At 48.3% G+C, this 13589-nt stretch overlaps 1 protein-coding gene across 7 annotated transcripts in view; it reads right to left on the reverse strand.

The window, feature by feature from the left end:
* Positions 1-13589, reverse strand: part of FAM167A (family with sequence similarity 167 member A) — a 134353-nt gene that overhangs the window by 77739 nt on the left and 43025 nt on the right. Inside the window, exon 1 of one of the 7 annotated variants that reach the window (XM_088467212.1) lies at positions 8765-8849. The exons of the other annotated variants lie outside the window; for them this stretch is intronic. The gene's annotated coding sequence lies outside the window, so the exon portion shown is untranslated. Of the gene's footprint in view, positions 1-8764; positions 8850-13589 lie in introns of those variants that run through there. 7 annotated transcript variants of the gene reach the window in all.

The raw sequence follows: 13589 nt of genomic DNA on the forward strand, positions 1-13589 counted from the left end.
TTTTGAAAGGGGGGTTTCCAATACTTGGTTACAAAACCAATGGCAAAAAATCTAAACACATACAGGCAGCACTCCTCCTTCTCTTCCTCAATAATCCAAGCTTGTTAAGCCATAACTGTGCAACCTTTCAGATGCCTTGACAAAATATGTAATAAATGCAACTGAAACGTGGCACAGAAATGGATTAATAATCCTGGATTATTGAGTACCCGAGGAGAGCGCTGCCTGTATCTGATTGTATGAGACTGAGCTATGCTTAGATTTTAGGATTAGCACCCAGTCTGTTGAATCTATATATATACAGTGGTCGAAGTGGAAATTTTGAAGTGGGGGTATGGAAATATCAGTGGGGATTTGCTTAGGCAGCCCCAAATCTTGAACCCCCCTGATATTTCCATACCCCCACTTCAAAATAAGGACAGTGACCTGGGCCTAATGCCCAGGTTCACTTACCAAGGGCACGGGCTCTTTGCCTGCTAAACAAGCACCAAAGGCCTGAGGACTGACTAGGCCCATGGGCCTAGTGTCCAACAACCCCGGTGGTCTAGGGAGGATTAAATAAGTTAAAGTGGGCAAAGCCGCTTACCATGGCGCTGGGAGAGGCTACAGTGGGGAGATTTGTTTGGGTCTTTTCCTTTCCACCACTGCAGCACTCTCCGGTCCTCAGCTTCTTGATCCTCATCTTCTTGCTGCTGGTCAGTCCAGGCCAGCGGTGCCTCCTATTCTTGGCCGGCTCTTCCTTCTTCTTTTCTTGTGGAAGTCTTCTTTCCTCCCTCTCTGCTCCTCTCCCTTTGCAGCAGCACACATTTCCTCACTGCAGCACACACCTCACCGCACTGCAACACACACCTCTCCTCACTGCATCACACACCTCTCCTCACTGCATCACACACCTCTCCTCACTGCAACACACCTCTCCTCACTGCATCACACACCTCTCCTCACTGCAACACACACCTCTCCTCATGCTCATACCTCCCCTCCCCACAGCACTCACCTCTCCTCACACCTCATCTACCCACAGCACTCACCTCTTCTCACACCTCCCCTCCCGACAGCACTCACCTCTTCTCACACCTCACCTACCCGCAGCACTAACCTCTTCTCACACCTCCCCTCCTCACAGCACTCACCTCAGCACTCACTTCTCCTCACACCTCACCTACCCACAGCACTCACCTGTCCTCACACCTCCCCTCCCCACAGCACTCACCTGTCCTCACACCTCCCCCCCACAGCACTTACCTGTCCTCACACCTCCCCCCTCCCCACAGCACTCACTTCTCCTCACACCTAACTTACCCTCACAACAGCACACCTCTCCTCACATGACCACTCACCTCTCACCTCACTGCAGCACTCACTTCTCCCCTCACCACTCACCTCACTGCAGCACTCACTTCTCCCCTCACCACTCACCTCACTGCAGCACTCACTTCCCCTCCCCTCACGCCACCCCTCCCCTCAGCAATCTCCACAGCACTATGTTCCCCTTATCTATACACACAGCCCCTCATGATCTGTAAACACAGCCCCTCACCATTACTACACACAGCCCCACACCATCTGCATACACACAGTGCACACAGCCTCTGCATACACACAGCCTCTGCATACACACAGCACACACAGCCTCTGCATACACACAGCACACACAGCCTCTGCATACACACACTAGTCTTTACCTTACCGGCATCTCTGTACACACTCTTCATAACATAGCCCCGCCCCCCCAGCACTCGTCTCGCCGCAGTGGATCCCGGCCTGGTGAAATTTTAGATTAGAATAATACGCCGGCCACGCGGACCAACAGCCAATTAGGAGCGGCTACGTGGCTGCTCCTGATTGGATGCCGGTCCGCGAGCCGTGATTGGCTCGCGCGACCGGCGTTAGTGCCCAGGTTTGCTGCTTGGTGCTTTATTAAGCTGCGCGGTAATGGATCGGCTGCCGGGGGGGGTTTCTAGGTACTCGGAAACCGCCCCTGCGTGCGCGCCTGGAAACCCTCTGGAAAAGAGCATGTAACCCCCTGGCAACGAGCATGTAAGCCCCTGGCAACGAGCATGTAACCCCATGATAACGAGCATAAACCCCATGGCAACGAGAATAAAACCCCATGGCAATGAGCATGTAACCCCTGGCAACAAGCATGAAACCCCCTGGCAATGAGAATGAAACCACTGGCAACGAGCATGAAACCTCCTGGCAACGAGCATAAACCCCATAGCAACGAGCATGAAACCCCCTGGCAATGAGCATGGAACCCCTGGTAATGAGCATAAAATCCCTGACAATGAGCAGGTAATTTTAAAGTAATTAGAAGCCTTACTGTGGGGCATAAAATGGTGTCAGGCAAATATGTAAGTGGCACTTGGGTAATTGGTATTACAGTGTGTGAAATAATGTGCAATGGGCATTATTGTGTGTGGAATAATGTAAGTCACTATATCAGGGACGTTTGAATAGTGCACTGCCTTATGGAGGAGCAAGGACAAAATCCAGGTACGGGAAGGGAGGGGGCGCAAAATTGCACCGGGTGACAGATATCCTAGTTTCGGCCCTGCCTGTTCTAAATAGCCCATGCAGTATTTCTGGCCTGTCCGGGGGCCCCAGGCTCCCATCTAACCTACACTATTGCATGGAGATAGATGTAATGTATTAGACATGTAATATCACGCCAATGGGGCTTTCCGACATGACTAAACTGACTCAGGGCGAGCTCCGACACCTTCTGTATACAGAACTCACAATGGGGGATTTACTAAGCTTATCTTGCTCTGTAAGACGGACTACTTCATGTTGGCTGAGACACTGCGCGTTTTATTGATCTAAAGACAAGTGCACAGGAAGCAGAATTGGATACAATCCATAAAATTGTGTATTAGGTTCTTCTATAATTAGCCCCTATATAGCTGCTCCTTGGGCTGTGTGACTGTGAAATGAAAACCAGCGCAGTTCTCCTCGCTGTACAGTACAGGCACAGGATACACGCTGCATGCACTAGTCATGGGGCATTCTGTGCAGGGGTGTGTAGATTAACTAGGCAAACTGTCCTCATGCCTAGGGGCAGCCAACGTCACCGGGCTCCAAAGAAATAGTTTATGTCATGTGCATTTTACCTTTTATATTTTATTTATTCTACAGGGCAGCCGTGGCTATGAGTGCTTTATTCTACAGGCCAGCCATGGCTATGAGTGCTTTATTATATAGGGCAGCCATGGCTATGAGTGCTTTATTCTACAGGGCAGCCATGGCTATGAGTGCTTTATTCTACAGGGCAGCCATGGCTATGAGTGCTTTACTCTACAGGGCAGCCATGGCTATGAGTGCTTTATGTTACAGGGCAGCCATGGCTATGAGTGCTTTATACTACAGGGCAGCCATGGCTATGAGTGCTTTATACTACAGGGCAGCCATGGCTATGAGTGCTTTATGTTACAGGGCAGCCATGGCTATGAGTGCTTTATTCTACAGGGCAGCCATGGCTATGAGTGCTTTATTCTACAGGGCAGCCATGGCTATGAGTGCTTTACTCTACAGGGCAGCCATGGCTATGAGTGCTTTATGTTACAGGGCAGCCATGGCTATGAGTGCTTTATACTACAGGGCAGCCATGGCTATGAGTGCTTTATTCTACAGGGCAGCCATGGCTATGAGTGCTTTATTCTACAGGGCAGCCATGGCTATGAGTGCTTTACTCTACAGGGCAGCCATGGCTATGAGTGCTTTATGTTACAGGGCAGCCATGGCTATGAGTGCTTTATTCTACAAGGCAGCCATGGCTATGAGTGCTTTATTCTACAGGGCAGCCATGGCTATGAGTGGTTTACTCTACAGGGCAGCCATGGCTATGAGTGGTTTACTCTATAGGGCAGCCATGGCTATGAGTGCTTTATACTACAGGGCAGCCATGGCTATGAGTGCTTTATACTACAGGGCAGCCATGGCTATGAGTGCTTTACTCTACAGGGCAGCCATGGCTATGAGTGCTTTATTCTACAGGGCAGCCATGGCTATGAGTGCTTTATTCTACAGGGCAGCCATGGCTATGAGTGCTTTATTATATAGGGCAGCCATGGCTATGAGTGCTTTATGCTACAGACCAGCCATGGCTATGAGTGCTTTACTCTACAGGGCAGCCATGGCTATGAGTGCTTTATACTACAGGGCAGCCATGGCTATGAGTGCTTTATTCTACAGGGCAGCCATGGCTATGAGTGCTTTATGCTACAGGGCAGCCATGGCTATGAGTGCTTTATTATATAGGGCAGCCATGGCTATGAGTGCTTTATTCTACAGGGCAGCCATGGCTATGAGTGCTTTATTATATAGGGCAGCCATGGCTATGAGTGCTTTATTCTACAGGGCAGCCATGGCTATGAGTGCTTTATACTACAGGGCAGCCATGGCTATGAGTGCTTTATTATATAGGGCAGCCATGGCTATGAGTGCTTTATTCTACAGGGCAGCCATGGCTATGAGTGCTTTATTATACAGGGCAGCCATGGCTATGAGTGCTTTATTATATAGGGCAGCCATGGCTATGAGTGCTTTATACTACAGGGCAGCCATGGCTATGAGTGCTTTATACTACAGGGCAGCCATGGCTATGAGTGCTTTATTATACAGGGCAGCCATGGCTATGAGTGCTTTATTATATAGGGCAGCCATGGCTATGAGTGCTTTATACTACAGGGCAGCCATGGCTATGAGTGCTTTATACTACAGGGCAGCCATGGCTATGAGTGCTTTTGTCTTAACATTGGAATGGGATTGAAATGCCGGCGGCTGTTTAGTTGCCGATTCAAATCCCGACACCGGATGCCAAACAGAATCAAGATCCCGACAGGGGCAGGTAAGTATCCTAACCTCCCCTGTCCCCCCCTAATCCTAACTCTCCCTTTGTGGTGCCTAACCCTAACCTCCCCCCCTAGTGTCTAACCCTAACCTACCCCCGGGGGTGCCTAACCCTAACCCCCCTTACCACTCCCTAAACCTAACCATCCTGGAGGTGCCTAACCCTAACCCTCCCCCCTAGAGGTGCCTGACTCTAATCCCCCCCCCCAAACCTAACCCTAACCCCTCTAGATTCCCTAATCCTAACCCTCCCCCACACGGCTAATGCTAAGGACGCCCTGGACTTACTTTAGTTCGGTATGGCGTCCTCGGCGTTCCGGCATCGGGATTATGAGATAGGCATCGGTATTTCTACGCCTATCATAAATCCCTAGCCGGCATTCCGCTGTCAGGTTTGTGGCCGCCGGTCATATGACTGCATTCCCTTATCATCAATCAACTATTACTCCAGTTTTAAGTGTTCTTGTGTTATTATTATTATTATTACTACCATCTTTATGTCTATATCACCAATGTGACAATCCCGACGGCAGAATGCCTGCTAAGGATATACGACAGGCGTCGAGATACCAACACCTATAATAATCCTGACGCCTGAATGCAGGAAGACGCGGGTCCGAATGAGGTAAGTCTCGGGGGCCCGTCCTCTTAGCTATGGGGGGGAGGGTTAGTTTTAGGGTACCCCGGGGGGACTTAGGATTAGTCATCCGCCATGGAGGGTTAGGGCTAGGCTAGGGGAAGGGGGGGTTATGGTTAGGTGCCATCGGGGGGAGGTTAGGGTCAGGCACCCCCCAGGTTAGGTTTAGGGTGTGGGGAGAGGGGGGGTTAGGTTTCGGCTCCCCTGGAGGGAGGTTAGGGTTAGGCACTAGCGGGGGAGGTTAGTGTTAGGCACCCCTAAGGGAGGGTTAGGGGGGGAGAGGGCAGGGTAAGGTTACTTACCTGCCGTTGTCGGGATTTCCTCCCTTCGGCCAGACGCTGTCGGGATTTGAACCGGCGGCATTTCAATCCCATTCCCCTCTATGCTGTACAGTGAGAGCATCTTATTTGGACACATCAGCCCCTGACGACCAGATAATTTCCCCATCACATAATTTTATGCCACTATTATTATTAATATTATTATCCTTTATTTATATGGCGCCACAAAGGTTCTGCAGCGCCTTAAACAGTACATAAATGAGCACACAAGAAAAACAGTTAATACTTAATAGTAATACAAAACAATGCAGGACAAGGACATGCTTTATACACATAGCTGCATAACACAAGCAGCGGGGCGTCAGCAACCAAACACTATGCCCAAGAATGGTATGCAGTCGGGAAGCCGGCAGACCTAATCTCGACCGCCGGCTTCCCGACTGTCTAATCCCGGCAAGGGTCTAAAGACAGGTGTCGAAATACCGACGCCTGTCATTAGACATACGCCGGGAGCCCGACGCCCAGCATCACGATCGAAGGAGAGCCAGGCGCCGAGCGTGGATAGCATGAGGAAGACATACAAACACCACACAGACAGCAACTTACATTGGAATCTAACCCATGGCGTAATGATGTGAGGAGGGGAATGGAGGCAGCAGGAAGCCACAGACTGAGAGTTATATAGTGGGAGGAGCAGGGTCCCCCAGCAGCACAGAGTATATCAGGAGATGAGTGATGTGTTAGTGAGAACAGGGCTGCATGTGACAGGGGCAGTGACAGGATGTGAGGAGGGGAATGGAGGCAGCAGGAAGCCACAGACTGAGAGTTATATAGTGGGAGGAGCAGGGTCCCCAGCAGCACAGACTATATCAGGAGATGAGTGATGTATTAGTGAGTACAGAGCTGTGTGTGACAGGGGCAGTGACATGATGTGAGGAGGGAAATGGAGGCAACAGGAAACCACAGACTGAGAGTTATATAGTGGGAGGAACAGGATCCCCCAGCAGCACAGAGTATTTCAGGAGATGAGCGATGTGTCAGTAAGGACTGGTCTGCATTTGACAGAGGCAGTGACATGATGTGAGGATGGTAATCAAGGCAGCAGGAAGGCACAGGCTGAGAGTTATATAGTGGGAGGAGCAGGGTCCCGCAGGAGCACAGAGTATATCAGGAGATGAGTGATGTGTTAGTGAGGACAGGGCTGCATGTGACAGAGGCAGTGACAGGATGTGAGGAGGGGAATGGAGGCAGCAGGAAACCACAGACTGAGAGTTATATAGTGGGAGGAGCAGGATCCCCCAGCAGCACAGAGTATTTCAGGAGATGAGCGATGTGTCAGTAAGGACTGGTCTGTATGTGACAGGGGCAGTGACATGATGTGAGGAGGGGAATGGAGGCACAGGAAGCTACAGACTGAGAGTTATTTAGTGGGAGGAGCAGGGTCCCCCAGCAGCACAGAGTATATTAGGAGACGAGTGATGTGTCATTAAGGACTGGGCTGCATTTGACAGAGGCAGTGACATGATGTGAGGATGGTAATCGAGGCAGCAGGAAGCCACAGGCTGAGAGTTATATAGTGGGAGGAGCAGAGTCCCCCAGCAGCACAGAGTATATCAGGAGATGAGTGATGTGTTAGTGAGGATAGGGCTTCATGTGACAGGGGCAGTTACATGATGTGAGGAGGGGAATGGAGGCAGCAGGAAGGCACAGGCTGACAGTTATAAAGTGGAAGGGGCAGGGTCCCCCAGCAGCACAGAGTATATCAGGAAATTAGTGCTTTGTTAATGAGAACAGGGCTGCATGTGACAGGGGCAGTTGCATGATGCGAGAAGGGGAATGGAGGCAGTGTTCGCCACCAGCAAATAGATTAGGCTCCTGTCATACAGATACAGGAAGATTGTGGTATCAAATACTCATCTATATGATTCAAAGTTCATTAATCCATGTTTAAAATAGACAATCAGAAAGGTGCATTTATATTATGACATTTCCTTTGCTCACAGATATATTTTGTTTTGCTGTCAGTTATCATGTTAGCTGTCCCCATTTAAGGTTGAGACTTGGCAATCATTTTAAAGGCTAAACCAGCTTAGTTTAGTCTTTAATATGCTGCTTTAAGAGTACGGGGAGACTCGCATAAATCCCTGCAGCAGCTGAAGATCACAAGCTATTACATTTAGCCCTTAATATAATATAATATAATAATGGAAACCATTTTGTTCTTTCGCTCCCCCCTAGAGTTATAATACGTGTTTATTCTTTTTACATTTACTTCAACTTTTCCATGCTGTATTAGTATAATTAGTACTTAGTAGTTGGCGGTGCCTCATGCCTCAGTGATGTCACCAGTTTTTTGTCTGCAATCTTATGTATATTGGTCGAGCATACAGCATGGTTGTCATAACCAATTGCATGCAACAGGTAAACATTAGGGGTAGGGGTGCGTTGTGATGTGGGAACATGATATTAATGTGACCTTATTGTGACCTCAGTCTCTTGACAATGTAATTCCATTTATCCATATCACAATGTCAGCAGTATACACTGGCAATGTCATTCTATATCTGGTTATTGAATGCCTGTGTAATATGTAACATTTTCTTCTACAGGCTTGTATACACAATATGACATTGTTGCATTTATGAAGCAGAAATATTTAAGTGTACAATGAATTTAATTAAACCTAGAGGTCTGTAAAATGTTGATCACTCCGTGTATTTTCTGTTGTATGTGCACTGACATTTACATGCTACTAAAACATTAGACATATATTTAAAAAAAGAAAAAAAAGAAAAAGAATAAAAGGAAAATGTTGAAAGCGGTTGTTGAACACAAAGAGCCTGAATATTGTATACACAATGTAAAGCAACGTAATACAAATTATATAATAGAATACATAAAATAGCATAATACCACAATATTTTGTATGTGTCTATTGACTGTCATTGAACGCACAGGTGCATTGGGCAAACGGCTCAGACAATACACATACCTAGAGTACCAGGCTGGGAGGATCCAGGAATCACATTGAGCCGGTCCCTGCTTCCTTATAATCTGCTGTACATGAGATGCTACAGTCTGGGTCCCCTCCCAGCCCCCGGGTCATTGTGATGAGTGGCTGTGTCTTGTCTAAATCTGCATTCATTCTGGGTTGTGCCTCCCCATTTTCTATGTGTCCCTCTTTTTTTTTTTTCTAAATGACTTTTTTTGTTGCGTCAGGACAGTTGCCAGGAGACAGCAGAGCTATTCCAGCTTACACACTCTCTCTCCTTTTCATTCACAGAGATCTACATTCTACCTCATTGCAGATGCAGCACAGTGCTCAGGTCCTACACTCTGACATGTTCTCCCTCCCAGTGCCCGGGATCCTGCACACAGGGGGTGGGTGACCTCTCACAGTGTAATAAATAGGCCATCTGATTCCGCATAGAACAGGCAACCTGTGGCCCTTCATCTGTTTTGGAATTATGAGCAGGGCATGCTGGGATTTGTAGTTCCACAGTAAACGTAAACAACAGCAAGAGCTTAAAGGACGAGGCTCAGAGTACTGGCCCATCCGAAGCCAAAGGACTTCTTTGTAAATAGACCTATAAGTCTTATTTAACGATGTGCAAATATGTTTTTATGGCTAAGGGTAGGGATGTACAAGGGCATTCTAGGCACTGTAGAGATTAAGCTCACATGCAAAAGTAAGTTTTAGTGTTCCGGGAGGAGATTATTTACAGAACGGGGAGGGGGCGGCCATACAGAGGGGACTTTACTGCTCTGTGGAAGGATAAGCAATCTTTTTTCTCTGTGCAAAAGGGCATTTTCCCAGGAGGCAGAGAACAGGTGTCATCTTAAATGTTGACTGTGACGCATTTTGCTCCTGCCAGTTGTACTTTTGCAGAACGACGCATTTTGTTCAAGCGTACAAATGATGTAACTGAGCTTTATTGATTGGTTAGCTTGCTGCCTCACAGCACTGAGGTCTTGGGTTTGATTCCCACTTTATTGAGTTTGTATATTCTCCCAGTGTTTATGAGGGTTTCCTCAGGGTGCTCCGGTTTCCTCCCACAATTCAAAAACATACCGGTAGGTTAATTGGTTCCTGACAAGAAATTTAACCCTACAGTGCATTGGCAGACATGTTGATGGCAGGTGGCAGCGGTGTGTGATGGAGTTTAGTCCACACGGCAGATCTATTTACCAGGTGATCGTTTATTAACCGTTAGAAGCAGGGCTTAAAGTGGTCCTGGAGAGGTGGTGGAACTTATCTCCCCCCGCCGCCTTATCCCCCCCCCTCCCGAGGAAGCATTGGGGGCTATGACAGTGTGAAATATATTTTAGATGCTTTTTTTTAGCACTCCTGCCATTAGCTGAGACTACAATGTTAAGTCACTTAAAAAGAAAAAATAATGTTCTATCTCATCAGTGTAATTTTTCCGCCGTGCCTGTGAGGTTTTTTTTATGGGGTCTCCACAAACTATTCTGTCACTATGCCCCATGTTTTTTTGCAACCCCTATTTATTGCCTTCACTTGATTCTTTCCTTACATATATACTGGTTTCTCTGAAATGAGGGACCTTTGAAGAAATTGAGCCCCCTAGTCAGACAGTGAGTGGCTCTCTGTCTGTGGGACTTCTGTGCAGGGACTTGGTAGAGGTGGAACTAGTTCCACCTACCATGAGAGGTGATGGAACTCAGGGCCTGATTCAGACCCGCTCGCGAGCGCTATGCGCTAGCAAGCGGGTCGATGGTGGCCCAGTGCGCATGCGCGAGACCTGGATAGCGACGGGCAAACCGTCGCTCCGGGTCTCGTACCAAAGGGGGCGTGCTGGCGATGTTGAGTGACAGCACTCCCCTTTTGGTGGGCGGGCCGGGGGAGTGGCTGCCCAAACGCAGGCGTTCCCATGTGAACGCCTCCGTTTGGGGGCGGCCCCACTGACATCACGAGTGATGTCAGTGGGAGAGATTTTGGCTCTGTAAGAGCCAAAATCTCTCTGGGGCTTGCGGCAACGAGATCCTACCACAAGGGTCTCGTCGCAAGCCCGATGGTCGCGATGGTCTTGACCATCGCAACCATCTTCCTGGCCGCTCGCTATAGCTGTGGGTGGTCACCCACAGCTATGCGATTGGCCAGGAGGCTGCTCTAGAAAACAAGAAGGCCGGCCCTGATTCAGAGCGAGCGCTCTGTCAGAGCGTCCGGCTCTCAATCAGGACCTCAGGGCCTGATTCAGAGCCGCTCGTAAGCAGCCGCTTGTTTGCTCCAAGCGATGTTCGCACAACTGCGCATGCGTATGGGTCGTAATGCGCATGCGCCAACCAGTCATTGCGGTCGGAAATCATGCGCTCGTAAAACAGCGAGGGGCTGCTACTTTGAGTGACAGAATGAATCTGTAACGAACTTATCAGGACAGAGCTTATACTGTACATGAAGATATGACTTAATACTTGCCAACTCTCCCTCATTGTCAGGAAGTCTCCCTGAAATAGCAGCAATCAGTGGCCCTGATTCAGAGCCGCTCGTAAGTGGCCGCTCGTTCGTTCTGACCGATGTTCGCACATCTGCGCATGCGTACGGATTTTAATACGCATGCGCGAACCAGTCAGTGCGGCCGAAAATCGTTTGTTCGCTATATAGCGAATGCCTGCTATTTTGAGTGACAGAAGGAGGCGTATGTGGGTGGTAACAGGGGAAGGTGCTTGAAAACGGGGGTGTGGAATTCGAACGGAGGCGTGCTTAAAGTTCAAAACGGGCGTTTTAAGGGAGTGCATAATTAATACAGCAGCGTCATTGACCACGTCACTTGTTTTTTTTTTACTCAGAACTGCTCGCAAAATAGCGGTTGAAAAAACCAGCCACAAGAATAGCGAGCAGTTCATACGCTGTTCGATGTACTCGATTAATCTATTAAATAGCGGACATGACGTATGGTGCGAGCGGCAAGGGGGCGTATTTTTCAAAATTACAACAGCAAGTTTTGCTCGCTCGTTCAGACTTAGAGGTGTGAACAGACGGCAATTAGCGAACGGTTCATTTGAATAGCCACCCCTTGTTTTAGAACGAACAACCGCAAATAGCGAGCAGCTCTGAATGAGGGCCTGTGTATTTTCATGAACAAATAGATCTTAGTAACTGCTATGGGCTCTTTTACATTTGGATGTAAGTCAGGTTTATGACACGCCTCTCAGATGTAGCAGTACACGCCCCTTAGCTGTAGTAGTACACGCCCCTTAGATGTATGACACGCCTCTCAGATGTAGCAGTACACGCCCCTCAGCTGTAGTAGTACACGCCCCTTAGATGTATGACACACCTCTCAGATGTTGCAGTACACGCCCCTCAGCTGTAGTAGTACACGCCCCTTAGATGTATGACACACCTCTCAGATGTTGCAGTACACGCCCACTTTACCGCTCTGCTCATAGGTGCTGCTTTCACAATCTCCCTGAAATGCTTTTTCAAAAGTAGGCACGTATGCTTAAAAGAGCACTTCACCCACAACCTATAGTCACCCAGTAGCCTCCCCTCGGCTATTTGTGCAGATACTGCTATTATTACCCAATGGGGCAGATGTATATTGGTGCATACAAAGGGTCATATCTGTCAGATGAACGATTTGAACGATTTTACCAACGATTTGAACGATTTCAGACAGTATTATAATGAATGAAATCGTCAAAATCTGACTGCAAACACAGACAATGTCAGATATCGTTATCTGACATGCGGGAACGCGCATCGTTCATCCTTGCAGACCCACATGTCAGATTTTCTTTCAGATATGAACGATTGAACGATTTTTAAAATCGTTATCGTTCATTTCTGACAACTAATCTGACCGCGTATATGCACCATATGAAGCCCTGGGAAGTGATAAAGTGCAGAGTGATAAATGACCAGTCACTCAGCTCCTAACTGTCATTTTTCAAACAGCCTGTAACATGACAGTTGGGAGCTGATTGGTTGGTCGTTTATCACTCTCCACTTTATCACTTTCCAGAGCTTCATACATCTGCCCCAATGTCTGTAGCTCACTGTCAGACCTCTCCCTTCTGCAGGCTGATCAAAGACATCATTACAGTTTCCAAGATCAATGTACACAGTGCTGGTAACAGATTTGTGTCCTGGGTGGGGGGGAATGTACTAAGCTCTGAAAAGTGATAAAGTGGAGAGTGAGAAACTGGCAGCGACTTAGCTCCTAACTGTCATGTTACACTCAGCTCCTAACTGTCATGTTACACTCAGCTCCCAACTGCCATGTTACACTCAGCTCCCAACTGTCATGTTACACTCAGCTCCCAACTGCCATGTTACACTCAGCTCCCAACTGTCATGTTACCCTCAGCTCCCAACTGTCATGTTACCCTCAGCTCCCAACTGTCATGTTACCCTCAGATCCCAACTGTCATGTTACCCTCAGCTCCCTACTGTCATGTTACCCTCAGCTCCCAGCTGTCATGTTACCCTCAGCTCCCAGCTGTCATGTTACACTCAGCTCCCAGCTGTCATGTTAAACTCAGCTCCCAACTGTCATGTTACACTCAGCTCCCAACTGTCATGTTACACTCAGCTCCCAACTGTCATGTTACACTCAGCTCCCAACTGTCATGTTACCCTCAGCTCCCAACTGTCATGTTACCCTCAGCTCCCAACTGTCATGTTACCCTCAGCTCCCAACTGTCATGTTACCCTCAGCTCCCAACTGTCATGTTACCCTCAGCTCCCAACTGTCATGTTACCCTCAGCTCCCAACTGTCATGTTACACTCAGCTCCCAACTGTCATGTTACACTCAGCTCCCAACTGTCATGTTACACTCAGCTCCCAACTGT

The sequence above is a fragment of the Taudactylus pleione genome, unplaced genomic scaffold (assembly GCF_031769625.1).
Source record: "Taudactylus pleione unplaced genomic scaffold, aTauple2 ptg000070l, whole genome shotgun sequence".
NCBI lineage: Eukaryota > Metazoa > Chordata > Amphibia > Anura > Myobatrachidae > Taudactylus > Taudactylus pleione.